Raw genomic sequence first — 6,379 nt, 5'->3', positions numbered from 1 at the left:
GAGAGATCAGAGCCTAAAAGCAGAGAGCGCTTTTAAACAGCAGATTTCGCAATGACAGGGAGGGTTGCAAAAGTGTTTGATAGTTGTTTCGACTAAAGATGAAAGCATTGCATTGCTCAGCCACACAGGAGGCCACAATCCTGTGACAGAAACAGTTACTTTACAGAAGAGGAAAACCTAAATATTTGATACTGTTTCTTGGAAGTAATGATCAGATAATTTATTTGTATTTTTAAAAGATGCTGAATTATTTATTTTGTGATAAATATTACTTTAAAAAATTCTGGGAAAACAAACACAAAACAAATGACTTAACAGAGATCCCCAAAAGCTTTCCTGCATACCTATTATTTCTCATCCTCTTTGCAAGGGAAAGTCTATTTAAAATTTCTATTCACGATACCGTTCAGATAGCTTTTATTTCTTAGTTTCATTTGTCAGCAACTGCCACTAAAATCAAAGGCTTTACCAGGGGGCCAAACCTGTTGTGCTGCTTTATTACATATTAGTCATCCCTAACTCTCCTCCAGCAACTGAAGATCACAGCATGACCTGTCCCCAGTGAAGCACAGCACCGCACTGCTCCTCCCACACCTTGCCAAAAGGGTATTTCCTTTGATTAGATACTAGTTGAAAGCAGCTTGTCTGCAGGATGCTCCTAAACATCACCCTCACTGAACTAAGGAAGCAGGAGTTTGTGGGAGGAGCACACGGCATCCCCTGGGGATGGGGGAAAGCACCCAGCTCTGCTCCGCTAGACCAGCCCAGGGACCCAATGCACATAGCAGAGTCTCAAATAGCCCCAGCTCTTGCAGGGCAGTGGTCTGATACATAAGTAGTAAGATATATAAATAGTTCCCAGCCAGCCTGGTGTACTGGCCAGTCTCTTGAGGTGCTCATCTCAAAACTAACTCCTGCTTTTGATGCTGCTCTTCTTTCTTGTGGAAAGCTTTATGTTGCTGAGCATTTGTATGTGAACAAGAGTTGCTTTGGCTTCCATTATCTGGAAGCCAAGTGAAGTGAGGGGTCTCATTTCCCAAGGATGAGAAGAGAACATGACCCAGCATCCTCCTGCAATGCCATGTCCCCATGGGAGGGCAGCACCACCACCTTCTGCTGCTGAGCAAATGGGCAAGCACAGAGTGAGCTAGAAACGCAGGAGTGCAAGGCATCACGTCAACCTTTAAGCTTGACTTCTCCAGTGGTTCAGATGAGGCAAGCTCATTTTATTACTCATGCAACTACAATTGCCACAGGAGACCACTTCCCACTCCTCCTTCCTCAAAGAGGCAAACAAAAGCCACCACATCCCTGAGCTGGGCTAGACATACATCTACTCTTCTTTACCCCATGCCCAAGTGTACCAGCCATGAAGACAGGGAAAACACTTCATAGGAGAAACTCTGCCCAAACATCTGGTATCCACATGGGTTGGAGGTGTCATTGGGTTCACTGGGGTGTGAAAGTCTAGTTTGGTGTTCTGGGATGAGGCTTCCTCTTTGTTTTGTGACCTCAGAAAATCTTCATAAAAAGAGCAAGTCCCATGCTCTGGTTTTTACGCAGTCCAGCTGTAGGCATGAAGCCAGGTGGGATGGAGCTACAACCATCTCATCTCATTCAGCTGCACTCAAGCTGCTGCATTTCTTCTCATTCTCCCACTTGAAGGAAGAGGCTCCCAGCTTATGCCAGGAACTTATCACAGATGTTCTTTGAAGCTCATTTACTTTTAAGTGTCTTGTCCATAGCAACATCGCAATTAAATGAGGCAATACTTGCTCACTGAATCTGAAACCTGCCTGTCATGGCTCACAACCAACAATGAGAAACTGTCAGTACCACAGGCTGTGCCCTTTTTCCCCAGCAGAAGAAGTCTGCCTGCATCTAAGACTTGGGGCAGATAGGAGTGTGTGAAGGCACACACATTTTCTGGCAATCCTTCTGTATTTTCAAGTTGTTTTTTGTTGTTTTCTTGTTTGTTTTGTTTTTTTTTCCAAAGTTGATTTTTTTTTTATTTTAACAATTTGTGCGAAGGTTGGTTCTTCAGTTCATTTTTTCCCCAATGAGCTGAGTGTGTTATGTCTCTGCTTCATTTGTTGCACTGCAAGGAAAAATGTAAATATGAAAAAATAAACAAAAAATGGATTTTGAACCCACATTTTTGGAGTTATTCAAAGTAATCTTAGCACTTCTGATTTTCAACAGTGCCTTGAGTTTCAGTTTAGAGCAATTTAAAATTAATGCAGTATGTAAGTTTTTAAGAGCACTTCAATTTGTAAGTGATCAGAGTTCACGGATGCAGAGAATGAAGTAATTTAAAATAACTGGAAGTGCTTTTCAGAGTGTTTATCGTAACTCTGGCATAAACAGCATCATGTTCCTGGGCTGCCAGCACTTCCATTGTGTCTTGTGTGCCACAGTTTTATCTCTATGACAATCAACCCTTCAGAAAAATCACCTGGCTGATCATGGCTTCTTAAGAGACAATCTCTCTTTTTAAAGAGCCAAAAAGCTACATACACTTTGGACACCGTTTCTTTGTCAAAGGCTTCTTTCCACTGTTTGAAAGGACTTAGGCCCAGCTGAAAAATAAAGGAAATCTCCAAGGTCAGACTTAAATCTGCCACTGCACTTGCTTCTGGTTGAATTTGCTGCACAGCCACCCTCACATGCACTCTCATGCTCACGACAGCTTTCTGCTTTTTCTTCCCTCATTCCACATTTGGGGTTCATTCCCAGTTTTCAGGTTTCTGCTGAATGCCCTGCTACAGAAATACAGCAGGAACTGCATTTTCCTCTTTCCACAGGGTGGTCTATAGTAATACCTAATGTCATGTAGATACACATGGCCTAAAAAAAAAAACAAACCTGTTTCTGAATACAGTAGATTAACTTGAAAAATAAGTTAAACAACTGGATTTTACAAAGCAAAACCAAAATAATTGTTTCAGATATCTTGGAAAAATGTACTTGTGAAGGCATCTTTTCATGCTGTGAGGAAGGTAGATGCACATCTATGAGAGCACTTCAATGAATTATTTCTAATGTAGCTCCTCAATGGACTATCAATGCATTTCCTTGCATATCTGTTGAAACTTGTGACTAAGAAATTACTTCTCAGTTGTTCCATTCATCTGCAATAAATCTCATGACTGTAGAGGGAAAGATGCCATCCTGAAATTACAGCTTTCCTGTCAATGTGCTTGAACAGGTTACCCAGGGATTGTCATTTATTAACTGAAAGCAGACATCAGAGTTCCTCTTTCAAAGCGTTATTTGAAGTAGTAAATGATGTGGAGAAAAGAGCTGACAGCAGAAAGGAAAATAACATTCACACGGCTTCTGCAGCCGTTTGAGATGAGGCAGATGTCAGAGGAAGAGCTGATTTACAGGGGGCGGCGTTGCCAAACTGCAGGAGCCGAGTTACCTGGGCTGGAATCCCAGTTTGGCATCTCTCTAAGTGTTCAAAGTTTTTGCTGCTTGTTTTCTATAAGCAGCCACTTAACAAATCTTGTCAAGAAGAGCTGATAAGCTAATTAATCTCAGAAATAATTCAGACCTCAGAAAGTGCCCACAAACCTCAGCACAGTGAGTCCCTCTGCCCACGACTGGTTTCTGAACACTGCAAAAAAAGAGAGGAGGATGCAAGGAGAAGGATTTTCCTGCTAAGAGAACACCAGAGAGGCAAAAAGAATCATCTGGAAGAAGCAAAGGTTTCAGCAGACCTGCTCAGATCTGGAAGTGGGAAGGGGCAAATACTAAATTAGGAAATTCCTCACTGAAATTATCTTTAAATTTCTCATCATGCATATGTTCTTAAGACAACAAAAAAGAAATAGAATAGCAGAGAATGCAGAGAGAACCTCAAGGATAATACATATTACTACAGCACTTTTAGTCCCCCAGGTCCATACTAGTGAGCTGCCACCGTGCCCTGCCTTTGAGATGAAGCCTAATTTATGGTAAAGCAACCACTTCAATTTTCCTGCACCACCTGATTCTGCAAGGCAAGTGCAGGTGGGAGCTTCTTCCCCCAGAAGGCTTTCAAAGACCCACCAAAAACATCCAAACAGCTGGATTAGAGCCAATAAATTAATTCCCTCTTGAGTAGTGCATACAACCCAAGAGTGCATGAGTTCCCATACAGAAAATGCAACTAGGCTGGAGAAGACCCTCCCACCAAGCAGCACCAGGAACCCTACAACCAGGTCCCAAACCCTCATGGAGTACATACCTGAGAGCTGCTGGCCTTCAGGAGTGAAACAAATCCACCTCTCCAGAGTAAAAGGATGTATATCTCCCGGCAGCTCGGCAAAGGACCCCCCCTCAGATGTGAACTATACAACTTCTTCAGCCCAGCCTGCAGAGATGGAGAACACCAAGTATGGAATCCTGAGGGACAGTGTCCCTATGTCTACATCAGCTCTGTCTCTTTGCCCTGCTCCTTCACCCACCCCCATAAGCATGCTGTGGTCAGCCACAGGAGAAGACCTTTGAGGCACCTACCTCTAGGAGACAGGCTGCAAATGGAAGCTGCCTAACCTTTTAATGATTCCAACATCCCAGTCCCACCCCTCCCCAATTTGCACTTGATTATCAAGCTATTTAAAGTTAATCGCTCATTGCAAAGCTCTGTGCAGTATCAGGTGACAGTAGTATGTGCCCTGTTAATTAGTAGTCTTCACAGATAGATGATGCATGTGTGTCCACAGGGAGTATTGTTGTCTTCTGGAAGGGTATAATAAAACCAGTTTATTTACTGTGGCCCTGGGAAATAGCTTAAAATTTAGTAGTGCTTCTTCTAAACAGCTACAGGTAGTTGTAATAGAACTTATCTAACGTCTGCCCTGAGTTATGAAAACATAGGAATTTAGGCACTGGACCTAAAAATGTGAGATACAAAAGGTATTTGATATAGCATATGATACATAAGTTTACATACCTGATTTTAGGATATTTATAGTTAGATTATAGAAGGAGAAAAAAAGTGCTTGAAATGCAAATGGGCAGTTTGGGGGATTTTGTAAATTGCTTACCTATCTGGAAGCTGTGGGCAAGAAAGGACAATGCAAATGATTGCTTTGTGCGTGGATCATTGTTACAATTAGCAAGTATCTTTGGCTTTACGGAACTCAATGGAAAGCCTCTATAGGATAAACAATGCAATTATGACTGGAAAAGGCAATCACATCTCCTGCAGAATAATTTACGAGGACATTAACTCAATAGGCAAATCATAATTAATTAAAAGCTTAATGTGTTGACTTTTTAATGTCTAATTATACCAATATTTATATCAGTTACAGGTAAGAGTCAAAGAAGTGGAGGCAGAATGCTTTTTAAAGAGTTTTCCCTGTTTTTTATAAAAACATTTCCCAGAGGAATGTGAGATGAAAGCTTGAATTATGGAAATGGCAACAGAAGTGATGAGATGGTGAAGCAAGAGCTTCATAAATCAAAATTTAAGCATATTGTATACTAAAATATTTTTATCATTCAAATACCCAAATGTAAACTTAGCTTCCCTATTGAAATAAAGTACTTAGCTCTCTCCCTTTCCAAACACAAACATCAGATAATTTGGCTTTAAATTTAAAGCAGTATGATAGACTTGGGCTTTCTGCTCCTCAGGAATGTACAAGAAGGCCTGAGATATTCCCACCTTCTTTCATCACAAGTGGGATTGTGGAGTTGAACCTTTTCATTTTCCTCTGAGTCTCCACTGAATGTTGCCCTTTGGGATTTTCCCAGCCTTCTAGTGTGGAGGAGCTCCACTGGAGTGAGAACAGCAATAGCAGACCCCAGAATTTACCAGGAACAGTAAAGGGGCTGCAGATGTCCTCTTTTCTGTCCCTTCCATCCTCTCATGTGCTCCAGCGAGCACACGCCCAACATGGGGAACCTGTCCTCACAGAATCTGAACATACGTCTTGCTACAGGCAATTGTCAGAAGGCCATGCTCCTGAGGTCTGAAGGATCAGGGTGATGGACCATCCAGGAGATGCCTGAAGAGCTGGGAGGACAGACTGGCTTCCCCCTAGCTCCTCGGAACACCAAAGCCTCTGTGCACAGCTGGATCAAAGCAAAGTTCTTGTTCCTCTGTGCATGTCATTGCTGTAACACAACATCCAGCACAGCGGTACCCAGCGTGGTGTGTCCCCATGGTGCCCGCAGCTCCCTAATTAACACCCAGCAAAACCACATCCCTGCTGGGTCATTAGCCTGGCACTGCTGTGCTGCTTTATGTGCATGGGGATCCTGGTAGACAACCTGTTTTACAGAAAATCCACAAACTGTGGTGAGTAATTGACTCAATGCTCGCTAAATAATCATCTTTTCACCGGGTGTATTTTTCTGATTGCAGGGGGGTTTTATTTCAGTT

At 42.4% G+C, this 6,379-nt stretch overlaps 1 long non-coding RNA gene across 1 annotated transcript; it reads right to left on the bottom strand.

Annotated features, from left to right (window-relative positions):
• Positions 1-898: 898 nt before the first annotated feature.
• On the bottom strand, positions 899-4,460 carry LOC110364811 (uncharacterized). Its single transcript, XR_002423816.2, has 2 exons — positions 4,232-4,460; positions 899-2,098 (listed from the first exon to the last, which is right to left on the bottom strand). It is a non-coding gene; the product is annotated as an uncharacterized LOC110364811 (long non-coding RNA).
• Positions 4,461-6,379: the final 1,919 nt, after the last annotated feature.

Source organism: Columba livia, chromosome 10 (assembly GCF_036013475.1).
Source record: "Columba livia isolate bColLiv1 breed racing homer chromosome 10, bColLiv1.pat.W.v2, whole genome shotgun sequence".
NCBI classification, from domain to species: domain Eukaryota; kingdom Metazoa; phylum Chordata; class Aves; order Columbiformes; family Columbidae; genus Columba; species Columba livia.
The sequence above is the reverse complement of the archived record's forward strand: the minus strand, read 5'-3'. Positions and strand labels throughout refer to the sequence as shown.